The 23,465-nt window shown below is 43.1% G+C and overlaps 1 long non-coding RNA gene across 1 annotated transcript in view; it reads right to left on the bottom strand.

Annotated features, from left to right (window-relative positions):
* Nucleotides 1-1,868: 1,868 nt before the first annotated feature.
* LOC137384548 (uncharacterized) overlaps nucleotides 1,869-23,465 on the bottom strand; it is a 52,793-nt gene continuing 31,196 nt past the window's right edge. The window contains exon 3 of the long non-coding RNA XR_010977600.1: nucleotides 1,869-2,102. This is a non-coding gene — a long non-coding RNA (uncharacterized lncRNA). The remainder of the gene's footprint in view (nucleotides 2,103-23,465) is intronic.

Here is a 23,465-nt window from a genome sequence, read left to right as displayed (position 1 = left end):
ACCTCTGGCTGAGAGTTCAAGACTCGAGAACATTCACTAGGCTGACACTGTAGTGCAGTACTGAAAGTGCTGCATTGTCAGAGATTCTGCCCTTTTAATTAAACATTAATCAAAAGTTGTGCCTGTTTGTTCTGTAGGTTGAAGTGCATGTTCAAGCTCCCATTTCATCAAATTAAATAAATTTTTGCCATACTCTGGACAGTATCCTAACCCATACAACATCCCAGAATCTCATTACCATTGCCCCCATCAAACTCAATTGAACCCAATGGAACAGTTTCAAGATTCTTGTCCTCGCTTTCAAAACCTTCTTCAGTCTTTCACCACCCTACTTAGTTGAATCTTCCTCAACAATACATCCCAGACTACAGCTCCCTCACTCAATTCCAATTTGTAGCTCAATTCCTTCTTTGCCAACAATAAAAATGCTGGCTTTACCAGCGACATGCACATCCCATGAAAGAATATTAAAAAAAGCCAATCTTCCAGCCATCACTCCTGCTCCCAATTTTTTTCCAAACCCTTTTCACCTTGCTGCCTTTTTTCCTCTCTTTTAAAAGCTTCTTTTAAAAAAAGACATTCTCTTATGTGAGCAGTATTTTATGTGTGTAAATTGTTATTTTGGAAAGGTGTTTATGATTTTGAAGTGAACCTGTTAATCGTGCATGCATGTTTCATAAAATAGCTGTGTAAGTAAACTGAGTTAAAGAATAAACCCCAAATCTCCTGTCAGTGAAATAAAGCCTCTATATATCATATGGTTTCTTTGTCCTAATGTACTTCCTCCTACTAAACCAAAGTTTGAAAGGAAGGATCTTTATCCCCTTAGGAGCTTGCCAAAGAAATTTGGGAAAGGCTATCCTGCGGCTATTTCCCTTTTGTTATCCAAGCGCAGATGTAGGGATAGTGTGGCCTGATGGACAGGAAACCATTTTATCCTTCTTCTTATATGGGAAACTAATTTTTAAAAATGGATAGGTTTACTGCATGAACAAGCAACTGTCATCTTATTTCCAAATAATGCACTAAAAAACTGTGGCACTTGAAGACAAACTATTTCATGTGGATGCATTCTTTAGGACTACAAATGTAATTAGTAACTTCATTGAACAAAAAAAGAGCAACAATTCAATACAGATCTAATTTGACAGGCATACTGGCATTGCAGAAGAAATCAAATCTGCTGCATCCAGGGCTCTTGCAATATTAAAGCGAATCATTCCATCTGTTGCTCTGACATCGGAACGTTTTGTGAATCAATGAATTGTAGTTCTACAGTTTCAGGGAAGTTTCTCCTACAACTGGATGATGCACACTTGGAATGTCCTATAAGATATTCATTTATGGAGCAGAGAAATCCTTTTATGGAGTTTTATAGAGGATAGGGATATATATAGATAGATACTTAGCTGTAGATATATGTATATATATATAAAATCTAGCCCTCTCTCTCTCCCTCATAGATAATATCAAAAAACTGTGCTGTAGATATTGACAATTTAGCGCTGCAGGCTTTTCAGCCCAGGCAAAGGGATAATCTCCCTAAATGCCCATTGCTTTATTTGAGATCTTGATCAAATGCCTCTGATGATCTGCTGATAATTGCACTGTCCAGTGAGCAGCTAAGCCATATAGAGTAGGAAATTTCCAAGTTCAGTCCTTGACTGGTGTTAGCACTGACCTGAAATGTTAACTCTGCTTCTCTTTCCACAGATGCTGCCAGACCTGCTGAGTATTTCCAGCACTTACTGTTTTTATTTCGGATTTCCAGCACCTGCAGTATTTTGTTTTTATTTATTACTTTAGATCATACCAGCTAGGGTGGCAAAAAGAGAGCCACAGTTGCACTCAATTGCCCTGTACAAAAATTGGAGGGGTGGGGGGCTGGGGACAGGAAAAGATAAATCAACCAGAGTTCTTGTTCCACAGTGCGATCCAGTACCCTGCTGGAAATGAGGCTGCATGAACATCAAGCGTGGGCAGGAGCCAGATCAGTTGTGGTGTTCCCTTGATATTGAATAGCCTGTTGACACACACCGTCTGGATGGAAAAAGCTACATGGATGGTCAGTCACCGGAACTGTATCCCAGCATGACGCGACACTGTCAAGAAAAAAAGGGAAGAAAATTGGATGGGTAAAAATGATGTGAAGCAGCTGGTCAGCTGGCATCCATTTTGCTGATAAAACTTTTGGACTTTAATTAGTGCACAATGAAGTTTACATGAATGGAAACAATAACCTTTCGTTCAGAAAGAATGCTTTAACAAGCTTCTTTAGTTGCTTGTCGTTAGTTTATAGACCATGACTTTTATGGTGACTAAAACTTCTGTTCAGAATGCAATTTAAAAGAATGCTGCTTCAGGGGAAACAGTTTGTCTAAACACTTATTTCTGACAGTTTAGATCGAAGAGATAATCTTAGCAGCTGTAATTATTCCTACAAAAGTGCAAGACTGCTGCATATAGTCACACCATGGTCAGAATTTTGCTGTTAGGCCATTGCCATAAATTTCAGTCAGAGTTTAAAGCAAAACAATACATCATAATCCAGCAAGGTGGAATGTATACAGGAGATCAGCCATTTAAACAACAATTATTCATACTTTAGTGACGTTCATTATAGCTGTTTCTCGAGATTTAGATGGAATGAAAAACCGAACAAACAGCTGTAACCTGTGCCCTTGTAGGTGTTTCTCCTCAAAAATGCACAACATAAGAGATTATAGAATCACATTTGCAGTTAAACTGACATTTTTAGGCACTCAGAAGGATTTATTTTAGGATTTTTTCATCTACCTCTTGCCTCCAAGTTTCACTCATTGAATATGGAGAGCCACATTCCTTTCCATCGGCCACGATCCAAATTTGGCAACTTAAGTTGAACATTCCCCAGCTCCTTCCATCTCAAATTCCCAAGCTGCAAATTGTACCAAGGTGCTCAAATGCTCAGAGACTTTCCAACTTTCTTAAGAATAGAAAACGTTGCAAAAACATGGCAAGTCTGTCAGAATAATGACACCCAAAATGTCAGCTGGTCTTTTCTTTTCACAAACACTGTCGGATCGGCTGTGTATTTTCACCAACTTTATTGAAGCTTTCCATCATCTGTAGTTGATTCAGTTAAAGAAGAAACATTATGGAAAAGCATTTTGCATTTGTGTGCTGGGTGCTAGTTACTTTAGCATAAATATGAGAGTTGGGGAGAGAGAGAGAGAGAGAGAGAATGCTAGAGAGAACAAAGGAATAAGGAGATAGAAGTGAAAAAAAGATGGAATGTTAATATTGAGGCAAAATTCTCTAAAGTGATAGCAGACAAATCACTTCCTGGTTGGATAGGTCATGCTGGTAATGTGCCCCTCTTTATCCTATGCTTAACTTAAGTCATGTATAATTCTGCTACAAATGGTGAAATTTCTGAGACAGCAGCTTTTCCCTTTTTGTCCTGTGTCACCTACGTACACCACTTTGGATGCCAGTGCATCTTCTGCCAGCAGCCAAATCTAATGGTTTTAAGTATGCATTTTAGAACAGTTGTAACTCTGGCATACCTAGCTGCCACCCCAAATTCCATTCCCCCATGCCAATATTTCAAGCCCTGATTTCTTTTCCCTGTTTTCAACCTTTGACACTGTTTCTCTGCCAGTCCCACATCAAGGTTGTGTCGGGGAATCAAGAGAATCATTGCAGAATTTCAGGGCCTATTATTGCTCATCATGGGCAACTTGGACTATTTCCCAAGGTTAGTTTTTTTCACAAACATTTACGTTACCAGTTGCTTAATTTGATAATTCTATCAATAGTGCATTGTGTACCTCGAATCTATCCCTAGATGATGTGCACCATGCCTGTGCAAATATTAAACTGAATTCATGCAGAATTAACTGCAAGTCGTGAGCTTGTCACTTCTTTTGATTCAACTTGGCCTTTCCAGTCTGTATTAAAGTAGAACAGGTTAACCAAGAAACACAAAGTCAACAATTGGCCCAGTTTGGTCAGCCACAACCAGTCATTCTGACTGCAAAGGTCAGAGAGCCCATATAGAGAAAAGAGAGGTGACTGCTCTAAGCACAGGAATGCTTTGATAGACACTGTGTTTATTTCTAGTAACCTGCACCTGTCACAGTTCACTGCTGGCCTACCCAGCCCGAGAAGCAAGCCCTGGACCTTATCAACAAAAGAGAAACAGAGATTTCTATTGATCTATATGAGGAAACATTATCCGTTTCATCAAATGGACAGCACTGACTGAAACAACAGCAAATCTATTTGTTTAAAGCAAGTGTCACTGCAATAATTTACTTTTGAATTCACCTGGTATTTAAAAGAGAATATTCGTTTAGTCAGCCTGCATGGATTGTATTTTAGAACCATTGTATTGACAGTTAAACTGAAGCCCTGTGCATTCAAACCTCAAAGTTCAGTCAGTGCTCCTCAAGAGTATGGAAACAACAAAATAATTTGCTTTGTACCGAAGTTTGTTATCACTTCACTCTTCCACCACATCCAACATTGCACATGTACAGTAGTTAGAACAGAGGCTGTGTTGAGTTGTAAAGAAAGAGAAGACTTAAAAAAAGAGAGACATATCAGGCTGGACTTTATCTCAATGGTGCGGGTCACGGTGGCAGCACCAGAAACGAGTGCCATTTCCGTTTGTGCATTAGGTGGCTGGCCACAAGCAATCTCGTGGCAGCTGGCCAATTAAGGAATGTGCAGCATGGGAGCTGTCCAATTTGGGACCCAAAGTGGCACTGTGGGCAGCCAGGTCGGCATCAGCTGACACTGCAGCAGGTGCTGACACCATATTTATAGGGTTGCCAGCCCTGCGTTCATTGCTGCCTGAATTAGGGGCTCCTTCTTGTTACTGTTGTTGTGAGTTCTCCTGTTCTTGCTGCCTTGAACCGTTCTGCTGCTGCTGCTCCTCTCGCTGAAGACTTAAAGCAACATAGGAGCTCACTGGAAGGCACCACCAATAATGGCAGAAGGAAGATCCTGCAGTGCATTGATGCCTCCCTGTAGGTTCTTCTCCAGGTTGCAACAGCAAGGCGGGTGGTCCTCTTCGCAAGGGATGAGAGGAGGAGAGGGAACTGCCTGACCAAGCAAGCCTGGACGGAGATTGCAGAGGAGGTCAGCGGCCGTGGGGCACCCCCAGAAACTGGATCCAGTGTTTAAAGCACATCAATGCCTTCATTCAGTCCTCCCAGGTGTGCACTCCATACATCATTTTCCTTCGGGGATTGCATGGGTAACACGAGAAGGTTCGCTAGATGCCGAGGGAATGACCACCCAATCGGTGACAAAGGGGTGAGGCAGCAGCATATCCTGACAGATCTTAGTGAGAAGAGTCCATCTGTCCATGATGACCCCCACAAGGTCCCTCAAGAGTGGCTATATGCAGGTGGCATCCCTGTGCCCCATTCATCGGCTACTGCGCCCACACCAGCATAGGTGTTGTGCTTGTCTCCATGGAGAAACTAACAGCCTTCCTTTGCATGCCTCCAAGTAAAGACAGCACCTAACATTAAAGTGAGGGCCAAGACTGGTGAAGGGGTCCTATACCTCCATATCTTCAAGCCCGTGAAGGAGGAGCCCCTGGAGTTGGCAGAACACCAGGACGTTCGCACAATAGCTGACGGGACAGCCAACCCAAGAGGGTGACTCAACAAGTGCAGGTGCACAAGGGTGCATCTGGCATACAGATAGCATAGTGCTCATGTGACCAATTCCACAGCAAGCATGATTGGGATGAGGAAATGGGAAGCCCTTAACCCTTGCATGTTTATGGCATCTCACGTAGGTCAGGGTCAAGCCGAGATCAGAAGATGTCAAGAGACCAGAGGCCAGCGGCCACCTCTGAGGAGGAGGAGGAGGAACCTCAGAGGGCGGCACAGTGGCGCAGTGGTTAGCACCGCAGCCTCACAGCTCCAGCGACCCTGGTTCAGTTCTGGGTACTGCCTGTGTGGAGTTTGCAAGTTCTCCCTGTGTCTGCATACGTTTCCTCCAGGTGCTCCGGTTTCCTCCCACATGCCAAAAGACTTGCAGGTTGATAGGTAAATTGGCCATTAGCAATTGCCCCTAGTATAGGTAGGTGGTAGGGAAATATAGGGACAGGTGGGGATGTGGTAGGAATATGGAATTAGTGTAGGATTAGTATAAATGGATGGTTGATGGTCGGCACAGACTCGGTGGGCTGAAGGGCCTGTTTCAGTGCTGTATATCTAAACTAATAGGAACCACACACTTAAATAGATGCAATGTTACAGCATTCCCCTGCACCCTCCACTAGTCATGGTATTGCGTTCGCGATTAGATTCAATGGTCTCAAGCTGGTGAGCACTGCACATATGCACCCGAGCAGCTGACAGAGGCTATGACAGCCGAGGCCACTGACAATTGGAGGACAGTGGGAGGCCAGGCCCATGCTGAGCCCCAGGCTGATGATGTGCCTTTGGAGCCAGCTGTGGCATGGCATCTGCTGTAGCTGCAGCGAGAGGTGATGGAACATCTGACGGAGCTTCCAGAGGCTATGCGCACCCATGCGCAGACAATGGAGGAATCCATCCAGGCCATGAGTGCTGCTGTGTCTCTAATGGTTGTGCGCTTGGCTTCCTCCATTGAGGAACCAGTGGCCTTCATGGAGAACCAGATCCAGCAGACTGTTCAGTGGATGCCAGAGGTGCAAACAGACCTGCAAGCTATTGCCCTGGCCATGAGCTCAATACAGAAATGGCAAGGCAAGAGAGGGATAAGGAGCTTGGATTCTCCACCAGGTCCTTGTCCTGCTCAGGTCAGCAGGGAGGTACAAGTGTGTCTTGCAAGGGAGGAGGAACATTTGCCTCTGCTTCTGGGGGCTCCTCTCAGGACACTCCTGGAATGAACAGCAACTCCACAGCCTCTCTGCCAGTGGTTTCATCACTTCCAAAAGCCGTGATGACAGAAGAGTGTCCTGTACCTGCCTGCTGGGGCCCTCCAGGTCTCAGGCAGACCGAGAATGGCTGCTAATGTGATCCCAAGCCACGAGCAGCATGATCAGCAGACTGCCTCAATCTCAGCTGTCAGTTGAGGGATCGCACCTTGTAGGATCACCCATAGGAGAGTTAAGAAGAGTACCTAGCTGCACTTGGGCGTGTTACAGACAGGTGGGTAAAGGTGTCAGTGACTTCCACTTTTCACCTCTCAACTCACTGCAGGTAGTTCTTTTTTAAAAAAATAGTGTTTTAGTCCCTGAGGGCTTTAAGGGTCAAATAAACAGACAAATGACAGGTTTTCTCATAAGTTTTTTAAAAAGAATGTTACTTATCTATTGAACAGTACCCAAAAACATTCGCAACCTCACCCACTCATGTATTCACACACATGTGCATACACAAGAAAAGATAGAAAGTAGAAGGTAGCATGCAATTAGAGTATGATTGTTGTAAATAGAGTGCACTTTGAAACCTTCTTGGTTTTCCGGGAGGAATTTTTAACAGCATTGCAGACCTGAATGGTCCTTATCTTGGAATTAATGACGTGTTGCAGACTCCTTTGATTAAAACTCTGTCCAAAGTCTGAAGTCCTAGTTCAATTTCTCAGATGGGGAGTTTTCATGGTCACCTTGCAATCACTCTGCCTTAGTAGATTAAAGATGGTGCTGGTAGGCCTCTTTGCTTAGCTGGTTCGATCTCACAGCTTCTCTGGTTGGAATGGCTTTCTGTCTTTCTCCTCTCAAAGAAGTTACTTATTTTAAGGTTAAAACTTATCAAGTTTTAGTTTTAGTCAGGTAACTCAATACACTCTCCCTGGGGTGGTCATACAATGTCCCAGGATGTGGAGACCATTGTTACATAATGGCATCTGAATGTGGTCCATTTTGATAAATAGGTGTTATTTCACACTGATTATCTTGGCCTTGGCTTTGGAGTCAGTCTATCTGCAAAAGCCTTTCTAGTCCAATTTTTGATGATAGGAGTCATTATCATGGAAAGGGCTGTTTTACATGTCAATGTGCTTCCTCAAGGCAATTCCAGGCATTACTATCGGTCCCATCTTCAACAAACAAACATGGTGATTGGCAGTACAGGAGGGGATCACCTGACCTCTCTCTCCATGTTGTTGGGTAGCAAAGTGTCCATTTTCCTGTTCAACAGTTTACTTTTATTTCATAGTTCCTCCAGTTCATTACATATTTCATCACTGTTCCATCCATGAGTGTGACAGGAGTCATGGGTGCTTTAAAATCTAGCTGTTAAGTTTCCTCTCTATTGTGTGCCTTAATAAATCTTTCACTGAATCTTCCTGCTTCTCATTCTAATTCTTGGTGCCCTATGAGAACAGTTTCTACACTCCTCCTCCCTCAATGGGCTTGAAGTGCTGGACTAAGGTGTGTCATTTCACCACCTCAGCCTTGCCACTCTGCGCTGTGTACCTGGGTGCTGGGTGATGGAGTGCCAACTGAAGGAGGCAACATCAGGGCTGATTACAGGTAAGGCTTTATTGGAATGTTTCTGAAAGAGCACAACAGTCACAGGAAATGGCTGTGTATTGGCAACCCAAGCCTCCTTTGCATGTATCTCATTTTGCCTTGCCTGTGGTCCAAGAGGCTCTTCATCTTGCATCGCCTGGTTAGGTGGTGCCTCCACGTCCTCATCATCGGAGGAGGCATCACAATCAGCGATGTCCTCATTGTTCAACACCTCCCACCTCTGCAGGGCTGGGTTGTCCATTGCACAGCAAACCACCACGATACGCAATACATTCACTTAGGCAAACTGTAGGTCTCCAACAGATCAATAAAGGCACCTGAATTGCATCTTCAACAGGCCAATGGCCTGCTCAATGGTCCCTTTAGATGATCCATGCCAGATCCTATTCCCTGCATCCGTGCATGGTTTCCTCACAGGCGTGAGTAGCCATGGCTTTAGTGGGTAGCTGTTATCTCCCAATATCCATCACTGTAGCTTCACAGAAGGACTGGAAAAGTTGTGGCACCTGTGTGGAAATGCTGAAGTATGTAGGCATCGTGGCTGCTTCCTGGGAACCATGCACACGCCTGCAGGAAACACTTTCAGTTGCACATTGAACGAGTGGAAGCCTTTCCTATTGATGAAGGACACTGGTTAGTCCAGGGGAGCTTTGATGGCCACATGTGTGCAGTTGATGAGACCTTGCACATGGGGGAAATCCAATGATGGCCCCAAACCCAATGAGCCGCTCTGCCTGACTGCCTGGATCAGTGCACTATCGAACATAATTGCCAGTCCTCTTGAACATGATAATTGATCACCTGCTTAATGCAATGATGGGCTGCAGACTGGGAGATCACACACATGTCCCCACACATGAGCCAGAGGCAGACATTGAGAGCCATGGTGATCTTCAGGAGCACTGACATTGAGTGTCCACCAACCCCCATCAGTCTCAGCTTACCCTGCAGCATGCTGCACATATCAATGATGGCCTCCCTGGAGAGCTCCAGTCTTTGCTGACACTGCCGCTCAGACATTTTGAGAAAGTTCCAACTTGGACGGTAGACTCTCTCCTAGTGATAGGTATTCTGCGTGCACCAATGCTGTTGGTGCACCCCTCAGAGCCATTCTGCACTGAGCTCACCCCGAGACAGGCCCTCTTGCTGGTTGTGAGATTGATGGTGTGTCCCTGCAGGTGCCTGGACCTCCCTCCCTCTGGGCTGCCCCTCCTCCTCAACAATGGCCATGAGGCCTGGATGAATGAGGTCCACGGCAGGTGGCTTCCCTCAGAATCCAAGGCCTTCTACCAGGATTCCTCCCTCCACCCCCCAAACAGCCCCCCGCTCCCACCCACCACCCCCACCCCCCCCCCCCCCACCCACCTCCAAACGTGCCCATGAGTCCTATCCTCGGGGCAAGTGCAACTAAACCATGTGACTCTGGCCACATGGCCCTACACTCCTGGCACCCTCTCCCCCCTTCTGCCAACATCTGCCACTGCCCTTTGTGTACCATGCTTCCTGCAACTGCATGCTGGTTCTCCTGATGGCTTCACTGAAGAACCAGCACTTAACTCCCACTTCTTAGTCGTGCCCTGCGTTGCTGCTGCCTCATTTCACCACCATGGTGGTTCTGGCCATTGGTAAAATCTGGAAGTAACTTCAAGCCATCGGACTTCCAGTCCAATGTGGTCTGCTCCCATTTTATGGTCCCCCCACCCAACCTCACTCTAAATGGCCTGGTAAAATTCCATGAAACACATTTGAAATCATGTGCAAATGGTTGATATCAATAAATGATTGATGTGAACACCACAGATGTGTTTATCAGGGATTTTACCATTGCAGACATTCGTTGTTAGGACTTGATTTCGCTTTGTACTCAAGTAACTGAAATGACAAATACCTTGAGATGTATAATTGCTTTAATTGCAGTTATACGTGTCCAGACTGGCCAAGAGAGTGTGGGAAAATGGCGCACTGACACGGAACACAAAAGTCCGTGTGTATCAAGGCTGTGTCCTCAGTACCTTGCTCTATGGCAGCGAGGCCTGGACAACGTATGTCAGCCAAGAGCGACGTCTCAACTCATTCCATCTTCGCTGCCTCCGGAGAATACTTGGCATCAGGTGGCAGGACCACATCTCCAACACAGAAGTCCTCGAGGCGGCCAACATCCCCAGCTTATACACACTGCTGAGTCAGCGGCGCTTGAGATGGCTTGGCCATGTGAGCCACATGGAAGATGCCAGGATCCCCAAAGACACATTGCACAGCGAGCTCGCCACTGGTATCAGACCCACCGGCCGTCCATGTCTCCGCTTTAAAGACGTCTGCAAACACGACATGAAATCCTGTGACATTCATCACAAGTCGTGGGAGTCAGTTGCCAGCGTTTGCCAGAGCTGGCGGGCAGCCATAAAAACGGGGCTGAAGTGTGGCGAGTCGAAGAGACTTAGTAGTTGGCAGGAAAAAAGACAGAGGCGAAAGGGGAGAGCCAACTGTGTAACAGCCCCGACAAACAAATTTCTCTGCAGCACCTGTGGAAGAGCCTGTCACTCCAGAATTGGCCTTTATAGCCACTCCAGGCACTACTTCACAAACCACTGACCACCTCCAGGCGCTTATCCATTGTCTCTCGAGATAAGGAGGCCAAAGAAGAAGAATAATACATAGGCCTCAAATGAGATAGAAAGAGAAAATACATGATGATAGTGGAATTGCAAAAGCAGCAACCGTTAGAATAAACAGCCACTCAAAAAACACAAAAATAACGAGCATTAAATTGGTCTAATTGTCTCGAATTGGGGATTAATTTTTCACCACAACAGATTTATTTTCCATTGACTTGGAAAATATTGCTAAAATTTGTAATTTTAAACCAAGTAAAAGCAACAGTGAGACTAACAAATGAGTCTGCAAAAACCGTTTGAGCTATCATTCTGTAATCCTCGGGAAGGAAGATTGAGTGCGGTGAAAACCTGGCTGCTGATTTGCTATGACCCCATTTTGCACCCGTGGCATGGACCAATTTCACCCCAACAAAACATTCACAGCTTTTAATGGGATGCTGAATGGACTGTGGTAGTAGTTCTACAATAGTGTCTGAGGCACAGCATCAATCTTCACATAATGTGATTTCTGATCTTGCACCTTAAATATCTTGAAGATAATCATTACATAACCAACTATTCAAACCAATGGAGAAAGCTGCCCAGTAGGCATTTTAATTAAACCTTCAAGAGGGGAAAATTGTTCCTAATTTGCAGCACAGTAAGCAGTGAAACAGCATTAATAGTCTGCTAAACCACAAGTACATTTTATGAGAATGCTGACAGTGAAACACAAGAGGATTTTTTTTTATTCATTCATCAGATGTGGGCATCACTGGGAAGGCCAGCATTGAGAAGATGCTGGTGAGCACCTTTTTGAACCGCTGCAGTCCACGTGATGTAGGTATTCTCACAGTGCTGTTAGGGAGGGAGTTCTGGGATTTTGACCCAGTGACAGTGAATGAAAGGCAATGTATTTCGAAGTCAGGATGGTGTGTGACTTTCAGGTAGTAGCGTTCCCATGTGCTTGCTGTCCTTGTTCTTCTAAATGGTAGAGGTTGTGGGTTTGGAGTGTAATTTGAAGCATAACAACAGAATTTTATAACGTAGAAAGCGGCTATTTGGCCTCTTCCTCCTGTGCTGGCCCTCTAAAAGAGCTCTCCACCTAATCCTGTTGAGCATCTGCTGCTGAACAAAATAACGGACGCTTTTTCTCATCTTTTAAGCTTATCGTGAGCCTGAGATTATGATGTTGGAAGGGTGGCAAAAATTTAGAAAGGAAGGTAAAGGGGGCTAAATTCGGCTAAAACTAATACACGAAAATGATGTCCAAGATGCGTGCACAAACCTGTGATGGTGGAGGACACCTTCTTGGTAAAGGGGTTTGTGCATGCACACACAATGACTGCCAGCAGCATGCAAAGCAGGCAGATTATGACGTCAACCAAGTGCAATGCTGATTTGACATCAGTGATGACATTTTCAAACTCCGTACTCCAGCCAATGCCATGTCTTAACCTTGCACAGTAACGTTCAGCACAACAATGTTAAAGAGCATGAAGGACCATCCCCTCCACCACCATCGCCACCGACCCGCCCTCCACCCCCGCACCCTCACAACAAAGCCCCACCAATGCTATTTAAAGATATGATGAACTATTTGCAGGCTAGTTGCTGGATTATTTCTTCTGGCTGCTGGTGCAATTGCACATGTTTTTGGAGCTTTCCTATACTTGACTGAAGTTTGAATAGAATACTGGCAGTGGTCTGGGAGGTGTTGAGGTACTTTTCTGTTCATTTAAAAGTGTGTGCTGAAACAAGTTGCTTCCAGATGTGGGTGGCCTGGTAGAGATTCCATGGGAATTGAGCATGACTAGAAGAATGAAGAGAGGCCACACAAAGCAGGACAAGTTGCTAGAAGAGGGAGGAGGAGGATGGGAACGAGGGCTCTTGGCACAAAGCTATTTCCTTCAAGGGTCTTAAGGGCACAATTATCTTAACTCAACATCAGTGAATACCAATGAACAAGACGTCATTGCTTCACAAAAGAAGTTCTGACTGAAATCTGCCAACTGCTGTAGACACAACTGTGATCTCATAGCAGAGCAATGATAACTTTGTATGTGGTTGTCTTGGTTAACTAGCTGCCAGTGTACGCAAGCTTTGAGTTGTGGGAGTGAGGCTTGCAACAGAGTTGTGTGGGTGAGGGTGAAGTAAAGCATATAAATTGAAGAGTTAGTTACTGATTGATAGAGATGAGTGTAGTGAATGAGGTTAGTGATGCAGTTGATAGGATGTGCCATTTGAAGATGAACACACCTTGACAACTCTTGTCAGATTGTTAAACTTCTACCTACACTGCATTCCATTGGCCAGTGACCTCCACCACTACTTTTCCCACTGCCTCCTGAATATATATCTGGAGGGACTCCTGTCCCCTGCGAACACAGGATGCCTCTCCTTCTTTCCATTTCTTGTACCAAGATTTCCAGTGCATTTTCAGAAAAACTTGATGCTTTCTCTCTTACGTGTTCAGCCATTCCTCAAAGTATCACAGCTCAGATTCACTTTCCAAAAAGTCCCATCACTTCTTGTAGCTACATCACACGTCCCCTTTAAGATATGTAGGCTGCCTCTAAGTTGCACTCGCCATTCATGATAATGGCACCTCTGCTGATGCATGTAGCCAATGAACAGCATGGATAGTGCAGGCCACATGCTGCAATCATGTAAAGCAGTAGGCAGCACAAATATAACATGCTGCCTGCAATGAAATGAACGGGTGCATATTAATCCCATACTATGATCCCCATGTCTGTTTTCGGGGGTTAGTCAATTTGACTGATCGATTAGTGGAAATAAAATATTTTCATTCCCCAGTGCAGCTGTATAGATAGATAGATAAATACCTACTAACGTTTTTGTTTTTGTTTAACTATATAAAACTTTGGCCCTAAAAATGGGAGAATAATTCTTTTACTGTTCATCTGTTTACGGCATGAGTTTCTACTGCAAATGCCTATATATAACAAGAAAAGATCAAACAACTTTTCAGCTTTCTTTCTTCACCAAGTATCCCTGTAATGAGACAATGTTTCAAAAACTTCACTTACGACTGATCGTAACTTGTATTCTGAACCACCCTCCAAACTTGAAAAATGCTCCCGTCTTTCCAGGCTTGCTACTTGTTTATATGAATTACTGTTTCTTTACCTCAGAACTCAAAAACTCACTATACTATTTGGCTAGAATTACAGGAGCTCAGCTCATATAATAGTAGCACCATTTTTGCTTTCAAAATTTCCACAGAAAAAGTTGAAAAGATCATTCTTTTTATGTAGTTTTTGATTAAAAACAAAAAAAATTGTCATTGCTAATTAATGACGTAAGCACTGCATTAAAGGATGAAATGTTACTTCAGAATATCAGGGTGCTTTATAAATGAAATAAATCTAATAACACCTCAAGTATAAATTCGGAGAAGGATTGTGGGCCTTTTATGATAACAACCTCAATTTATGTGGCATCTGTAAAACATCCAAAAGCACTTCACAGGAGTATTAGCAAGTACTGTTAGAGCTCCAGTGGTGCAATGGGTTAATCTGTGGTACTTCTATGACAACACAAAGTGAGCTCTGCTGAGATTGTGAGTTTAAGTCTCACCTAAAGCACATGTGTTATGGGCAAACAAGAGAGGAAATGTCCGCAAAAAAAAAGTCTGATTTTTGTCAGCTATAGCTCAGTTTGTAGCACTCTCACTTCTGAGTCACAAGATTCCAGGTTCAAATCTCACTTCAGGGCTTGAGCACAAAAATGAAGGCCAACACTCCAGTGTACTACTGAGGCAGTGCTGCACTGTCAGAGGTGCCATCTGCTTGGATCAATGTAAAAGATCACATGACATTATTTCAAAGAACAGCAGGGGAGTTATCTACAATCTCCTGGCCAGTATTTATCCCTCAATCAACATGACTAAAAAACAGATTATCGGATCATTATCACATTGCTCATTGTGAGAGTTTGCTGTGTGCATACTGGCTGCCACGTTTCCTGCACAGCAACAGTGACTGCACTTCTAAAAGTACTTCATTGGCTGTAAAGCATTTTGATATATCCAGTGGTCATGAAAGGTGCAATACAAATGCAAGTCTTTTTTCTTTTTGTATTTTGCATGTTGCCATATATGATTATGGCTGAAGAAAGTGCAGTCCCTAGACAGCCAACGACTTCTGGGGCCAACATGCAGGGATAGGCACCAAAATGTTGCACTACAGACATTGGACAAAAACTATTGTTTCAGTCACGGACATGGGGGCAATTAATCTGTATATAAAGTGTATAGTCAATCTAATGCCATCAAAACACAGTTCGATTTAAACCACATTTCTCCCTATTTGGTGAGTATCTGGAATTGTTTTTGATTGCACCAGTAGTCAATGTCTGCCCACACACTTGATGTAGCGATGCAAAGAATCTTGATAGATGTCCATCTGTCAGGTGTGATCTTGATCTCTTTCTCTCCGCTCTCGCTTTCTCTCCGTCCCTCGCTGTGTCAATCCCTATGCCCTCTCTGTGTCCATCCCTCTCCCCCCTCTCTCTCCTCACCTCTCTGCCCCCACTCCTCTTCCCCCATGCCACTCTCCCCCCCATTCCCCTCTCCCCTCTCTCTCCCCCACTTCTCTTTCCCACCTCTCCCTGTGTCTCCCTTTCTCCCCGTCTCTCTCCCATCCAGCTCTCTCCCTCTCTCTCTCTCCCTCTCCCCCTTCTCTCTCTCTCCCCCTCTCCCTCCTTCTGCTCCCTCCTCTCTCCTCTCCCTCATCCCTCTCCCACTCTCTTTCCCCTCTCATTCTCTCTCTCCCTCCCTCTCGCTCCCTCTCTGTCCTCTATCTCTCCCTCTTCCCTCTCTCTCCTCTCCCTCTCTCTTTGTCCCCCCCCCCCACCAATCTGTGACCATTGTAGAGAGCTGCTTTGTAATTGGTCAGCTTTTAAAAAAAAAAATTCACAGCCATCAGTTTCAGAGCCAACAGATGCTGGGAGCGGGAATGGCGGCTTCCAAACTCAGGACACGTTCAGAATTTTCGGCGGGCATTTGAAAAAAATTGAAACCCGCCGGAAAAACCCAAACTTGTCCTGAGTCTCAGCAGCTGTGAAACTAATGGCTGTGACTTTTTTTAAAGTCGGACTGGTCTGGAAAGAAGAAGTCAATGGGAAATTTCTCATTTCTGAAATTGCCAGCTACGACCTCAAAATTTTTTTACCATGGACACTGGTGTCTGTGTTCGGACACGTTGCCGACACCTGCCAACATGGCCATTGCTATGGGGAGAGTAGAAGTGAAGAACATTTCATTCCAAATCCAAGGTAACCTTTGCCCTTTGCTACAAACAAGACTTGATGGGGCTGATTTTCCTACACTTGCTGTTCTGGGTGACCATATTCTTTGGACATAAGGGAAAAGTGTTGGAAAACCATTGTGCTGGGTTTCTGCTCCTTCCCACTTCATGCACATTTCTGGTGTGAGGATGAGCTTGGTAATGCTTTCTCTGTTTAAGATAGAATGCATGCAAGCTGGAAATCCTGTTCAAGTTGGAATGAGGGGTGTGGGAGGGTAGAGATTCAGCCCCTGGGTGTCTCAAACAATATATCTGTGGGACATTTCAAGAAATTATTAGATAATGAGGTAAAACAAAAGTAGTATGCCAGAAACAATTAGCTTAATTTGGCAGAACTGCAAAGAGTTAACTAAAAAATTAGGAAAAAGCCTCACAACCAAAGCCAAGGCTGAGAACTAAAACATTTGGTCACTGAGCTGCAAAGTCAGTTTGGTTATTTTCTGGTTGGTAATGCAAGTAGCACACAGCTATCAACAGGATACAATTTTGTTCCAAGATACTGCAATGCTAATATATAATTTAAGTAAATGCAATATGAAACAGCAACTTCATTGATGCAGTCCCCTTGTTAACTCTCAGTGAGCAAGTTACAAACTTGGATCAACTTCCTGATTAGTAATGTCAGGACACTGTAACTTACACTGTAAAATACAACTACAGTACACATCCACTCTCTAAAAACTACTTTCCAACATTCAGCGTAAACACATAAAAGGTGCCAGAACTTATGCCAAATGTGAACAGTGTACCTTTGAATTTTAAGCAATCTAAATGACGCCTATTAGTTGGCTGTCTCCTTCAAATAAAAAACTACACGAAGTGACCATCTAATACTCAAGTTCCCCCTTTAATAAAACAAAATATTAGCCCTGATTTTAACTCCAGGCTAGATATTGGCGAATGTGCAGAGGTTGAGAGTTAGAAAATCAAGCATTGCTCCAATAATGAGGCTTGGCTGGCACCAGTGCAGTACTGAAAGAGTGCCGCTGTCCTGTCAGCCAATAAACGAAGGTCCCATCTGCCCCCTCAGGTAGATGTAAAAGATTCAATGACACATTCGAAGAAAAGCAGGAAAGTCCTGACCAATATTTATCTCTCAACCAATATCAGTAGAACAGATTATCTGATCATTATCACATTGCTGTTTGTGGGACCTTGCTGTGTGCAAATCGGCTGCTGCGTTTCCTACATCACAACAGTGACTACACTTTGAAAGTGTTTAATTGGCTGGAAAGTGCACTGGGTGGTGCTGAGGTTGTGAAAGGTGTTATAGAAATGCAACTTCCTGCTTTCTTTCTTCCTTGTTTGGATTCTAATCAGCAGACCGGTTTACCGAATACTGCGGTTTCTCATTAATACTAAATGTACAGCCTACTGCAATGAAACTGTAGAGCAGGAACTTATTCTACATCAAGGCCGATGGTGAAATTAATATGCATTTTTGGTTGTTAGCTTAAACAGAGTCCTGGAGCTATAAAATTATACTAGTTCAATGGTTTACTGCTGAATTACGATACAGTGGGTTTAGTGATGAACCCCCACAGCCCTCATTATATTTGTCAGGAGTAAGGACAGCAGAAAATTGTAGGAAATTAGCTCCCACTTCCTATCTACTGCCTCATAAGTTTGGAGATTTGAAAATTATTTCCACAGTTCCTAAGTGTGTTATATAATGTGGCTCCTGTGGTTCAAAATTAAGATCCTTTAACTATTTTGACAGTTATTTGGCAAGCTGTTTAATAACTTTTAAAAATGCCTGCACTGCTTAGCAAGGGAATCATTTTTCTAAATAAAGCAAGTACCAGAATCTGATAGTTGATGGTTTTAACTATAAAATACAAAAAAACATGGAAAGGACCACTGTCCACTTAACATGATTTATCATGAACAACGCCTACTGCAACAAGATCAGTTTACCAAGATTTTATGCAGTTTAAAAGTAGAGGCATTGAAATATTTTTACTCATGAAGGAAGGGTTACGTGGAGGGTTGGAAATCTTTATGGATGTATCACATACACTCTGATATGTACAACAAAGAACAGATTCAAATCTAAATTATTCACATTTAATTCACAAAAAAGCTAAGCAGCAGAGTCTTTGAATATTTTTAAGGCAGAGGTAGATAGATTCTTGATAAGCAAGGGGTTGGAAGGTTATCGGGGGTAGGTGGAAATGTGGAGTAATCAGTTCAGCCATAAACTTATTGAATGGCGGAGCAGGCTCGAAGGGCCGAGTGACCTACTCCTGCTCCTAATTCATATGTTCGTATGCTCGTATGTGCCAAGATAAGTATTGGCAGCTGAAAAGATATGGTTCCTTAGAATTTCTGGAAATCTCCACAGATGAGCAGATCAGGATCATGACATATCGATGTGATTGATGAGCTTACTATCCATTGCTGCCGAGTTGTTCCAGGCTCCCACCACCCACCAGGCACACCAGTTCTCAAAGCTTCTGTGGCATTTTATGTAAATCAGGAGTGAGGGACATGAATTGTCATTACACTTCTGGTTTCCTGCAGCTTTTTCTGGAGCTATGTGAACTACAACGACAATATAAATTTATATAGTGCCTTTAACATGATAATAGTTTTCCAGAAATTCGAATCATTTAACATTTATTTATTTATTTAGGGATACTGCACTGAAACAGGCCCTTCGGCCCATCGAGTCTGTGCCGACCATCAGCCACCCGTTTATACTAATCCTACACTAAGCCCATATTCCTACCACATCCCCACCTGTCCCTATATTCCCCTACCACCTACCTATACTAGGGGCAATTTATAATGGCCAATTTACCTATCAACCTGCAAGTCTTTGGCTGTGGGAGGCAACCGGAGCACCCGGCGAAAACCCACACGGTCACAGGGAGAACTTGCAAACTCCACACAGGCAGTACCCAAAACTGAACCCGGGTCGCTGGAGCTGTGAGGCTCCGGTGCTAACCACTGCGCCACTGTGCCAATTTGGCACAGAAATTTCACTGAAATATTAATGTTGCATTTTAGAGTAATGTCGCCAGTACATTTTCAAACCACTATGAAAAAAATTTAGAAGATGAGTTTTGTATGACTTTTTATAGACATTTTGGCAGAAAATCAAAAGTTTACTTATTGTAGTAATATAAACCTGTGTGAAAATTTAAACTTTAACTCATGCAAAAGCATTTGCTTCAAGACATAAAGCATTTGTTGCAGAGTAAAATAAAAGAGTTGTGTCTATTTTAACTAGGTATGGTATGTCTTAGAGGGGCAAGTTCAAACACATTTACAATCCTTTTAAACTCTGTAATCTGAAAATTATGCTGTGCAATATTATCGTGCAAACATACTGTCAACTGGTTCTAATCCAATTCATTTGTAGAGTATTTTAATAAACACTTTAACCCATTTAAAGTAATAAATACGCTGCTTCTCTATTCAAATTTGCAAGTCAAATTTGATCCAAATGTGTCAAAATGTTCATACTACAGTATTGCAGTGTAATATCCAGTTTTTATTTCCTTCTCCCTCAACCCATTTTCATCCCACAGAAGACTGCTACTGTTAGGGAAAAGATATACAATCACGAACATCATTAGATTACCACCAGTATCAGTGTCATTCACTTTATAAGGGTCCAATCTGTGACTCCATTGGGATAAAACACCAGCAGGAAATGCATTGTGGAATGCACTGCTTCATGGCCTATGATTTTCCACCAGTTGACATTAATGGATAGAATGCCCTCCATTTCCCACAAGACACTTACGGCAAGTTCCACCTGAAGCATAGAAATGGCCATTGTATTCCAACAGTTTTGCAATCAAATTGCTCTATTTCATCTTTGATTAAACAAGTAAATCTCTGTCAGGCCAATGTCAAAATCTCTCGGAGCCAAAACTAGGAAGACCAGGGAAGTAGCCCAGAAATTATCTGCCTCCTGATTCCACCATCTCTCCACTCAATACCGCTCTATAGCAGTGCACCTGAAATTGGGAGCTCCGTAGAGTGAGTGATTGAATGCACCTCCCATCACTACTAAGGCAGAACACATTGGTGCTTCAATGCATGATTTTCAAAACTGATATTAATATTAGAGTCAAGGCAACAGAATTCCCTGGCATGCACATATTCATTTTTGTAAATTACAGATTTTTTTTCAAATACAAATTGTTTGAATGTATTTTTTTCGCGCGCTTCCTTTCAGAGCCTCTACATAAGACTCCAACTGACATGATCAGCATATCCAACCTAGGACAAATGCATCACCATCACCAGTACCATTCAGTTCAGAAGAGGAGCTGTAATACAACCTAATGTAGAACTCCTATCAATGGTTCTGCAAGCTGGTCACCCATTTACCCCAGGTACTTTCCCCAAAATATTGAGGAATCTTGCCTTATCCTTGATTTCAATGGCACATAACAAGGGCACATAACAATTATTTGTTCTCACAAACTACTTCATTTACCTATTACCGAAACTACAGATATACACACTATACTGGGAGTTGGTAATCCTGCGTGCAAGAGTTCGGCCCCAGGTGGTCAGACTACCGTACGAGTTCTCTTCACATCTTCAGTGACTGACCAGGTCACTCTTCCTTATTGCAGCAACAATATCCTTGTGGGCTCTGACTTTATACCCCTTTCTGACCCTGGTCTCTTGACATATAAGGTAATGTCTCAAATTGAGTCATCTGATTGGATTTCAGTGCATTAGCGATCCCACCCTGGCAAGGCTACCTGCATGTGGTTATATCCTGCTGTCAGCAGGGTTCTTAGGCACATACCAGCAATGGATGTGATATCTGCTTCTTGTAAACACAAGAAGAAAGTCATTCACACATATTCCGAGAGGCCATTGTCTAGGAGAGCTGTTGTAGATAGAGTGCCTGATGTTGTAATAGTCTGGGGTTACCACCTTAATGACATGTCCTGACTCCTCATCTCTCTGTGTGTATGTAGGGGGTGGGGGGGGGGTGGTGGGGGGGGGGGGGGGGGTGGGGGGAGGTCTTTGTTCAGTTAAAACCGACTTTATTTTTGAGAAGTCCAACATGCACCCCAGCGATGATGACTTCAGTCAGAATTCTTCTTCCTTTGTCCCGATGTTCTCCGCACTCTATGTTCCTTCCAACCTTTGTCAAACTCTGCACACAAAATCGCCAAGTCCCAGTTTACATCTGTACCAAGCACATTTTACAATTTGATACAGCAATTAAAGCACAAACTGAGATCCAGCAAAAACTGTTAGAAGCAGATATCTAAATAAAAACATTGCATAAAAATGCATTTCCCTTACAGTTCTTCTCTCAGGTTCTTCTGTCAAGACACATTAACATTCCACTTTCATTCCATCTCTCCCCCTCACACATTTTGCACTAAATTTTTTTCTCCACTCCATAAAGTCCACCATGTTTTCCAGACCTGTACCTACTCTCCAAACAGTAGAAAGTGCACAAGAGGAACATATACTAGCTCATTATCTAATTTCACGATCCTTCGTGTGAAGAAACACTTTGGATCCAATTTTTCACTTGCTTGAGTCAGTCAGACCACCACTTATACAGCGCCTTTATTATTTTTATTTTAAAACATAATTTTTCCTTCTCCCTTTACTGGAAAAGCAACTAATCAAATCACAGAATCCCCAGAGGTTCCTGTGGTAATAAAACTTTATGGTGAGCCAAAACTGCACTTGCTCTGAGGCAAGTCAGACAAAGTATCAGTTTTCAGCCCTGGATGTGAGAACTTCCACTTGTGTGAGGCCTGCATCCTACCGCCTGACCCAGGTAAGAAATGACGGCATCACACAAATGACTAACAGGTTCACATGTCAGCCATCCTTGGACAGGAGTTCTTAATCAAAACAGTGTGAAGTGTGTATTTTAATAATTACACATTTGAAACATAGAATATAAAGATTGATATGGGCCCTGTGCGCCTCTTAATAATAAAACGGTTCAAAATCTGATATAGTCACATTATTTTGGAGCATGCATTATGGATGTTTCCCCTTTGAAATAAGAGTGGTTCATTTATACAACCTGTCGAAAAGTCAAGGTCAAATCTCTGTGGTATTTTATGCAAAACAGGGGGACAGCCGCACTTTTTCAATATCAGCTATAAAAGAGCAATACCAAAAGTATCAACAAAGCATTAAAACTAGCCTCGCTATAATTTACAGATTTCCTTCAAAAAATCTGTGAAAAAGGGAAAATAAAAAAGGAGTCAAGCTAGTAAAAAGTTGTTAAAACAGCCATTATTTATTAACAAAAGCAGCTTTGATTTTGACCCTTTGTTGAAATATAATTGAGATCTTGCAGGTAATCTCTGTTACATAAAGGAAATTTGTCTCAATTCCTCCCTCGATTCCTTTCTCCCCCTCCACCCTCTGTGGTTCTTTAATACCTGCTGGTGCACCGTATTTTAAAACTGTTCTAAATCGTGATTTACCGTTAAGCCTGTCACATAGCTATTATCGTGAAAAGAAACCATACTCGTCAAAATTAGTGTCTGATGATTAATTTGTCATGGCATGATAACCAAAGGAAAAATACTGAATGCTGAACGGTAACTGGTGTTTTCTGCATAAAATTATTGGCAAAAGACAGGCAAGGAATAAACATTTCACATGGAACTCGCTCGACAGTGATATGATAAAGCTGTGATCCAGCAATACCACCATGAACATTACATATCGTTGTGAGTAGCCATCCCCATTTGAGATCACTGCAATGACTTTTAGCAAGTACAACACATGGAAACCAAGGGCAATTTGGAGTTACCAATAGGTAAACATGCAGCGCACCTTTTGTAAAATGTTTAAGATATGCTGCAATTCACTTCCAGAAATTTGCTCCACTATTCAAATGGATTTCAGTTCACATCAGTGGCCACCACTCACGTGCATTGGGCATACATGTGCATTCTCATCAGTTGTAACTACAAGGCAGAATACCTTCACAGAGTTAAAACACTCTCAAGTTGTGCAAAAATACATCCATATGGATCTGCACGTGATCTACCTACTGCACATTCCATCACTGGCCTCCTCACTCAGTCAGTCAGCTGGGCTTTGGGGACGAAT

The sequence above is a fragment of the Heterodontus francisci genome, chromosome 26 (genome assembly GCF_036365525.1).
Source record: "Heterodontus francisci isolate sHetFra1 chromosome 26, sHetFra1.hap1, whole genome shotgun sequence".
NCBI lineage: Eukaryota > Metazoa > Chordata > Chondrichthyes > Heterodontiformes > Heterodontidae > Heterodontus > Heterodontus francisci.
The sequence above is the reverse complement of the archived record's forward strand: the minus strand, read 5'-3'. Positions and strand labels throughout refer to the sequence as shown.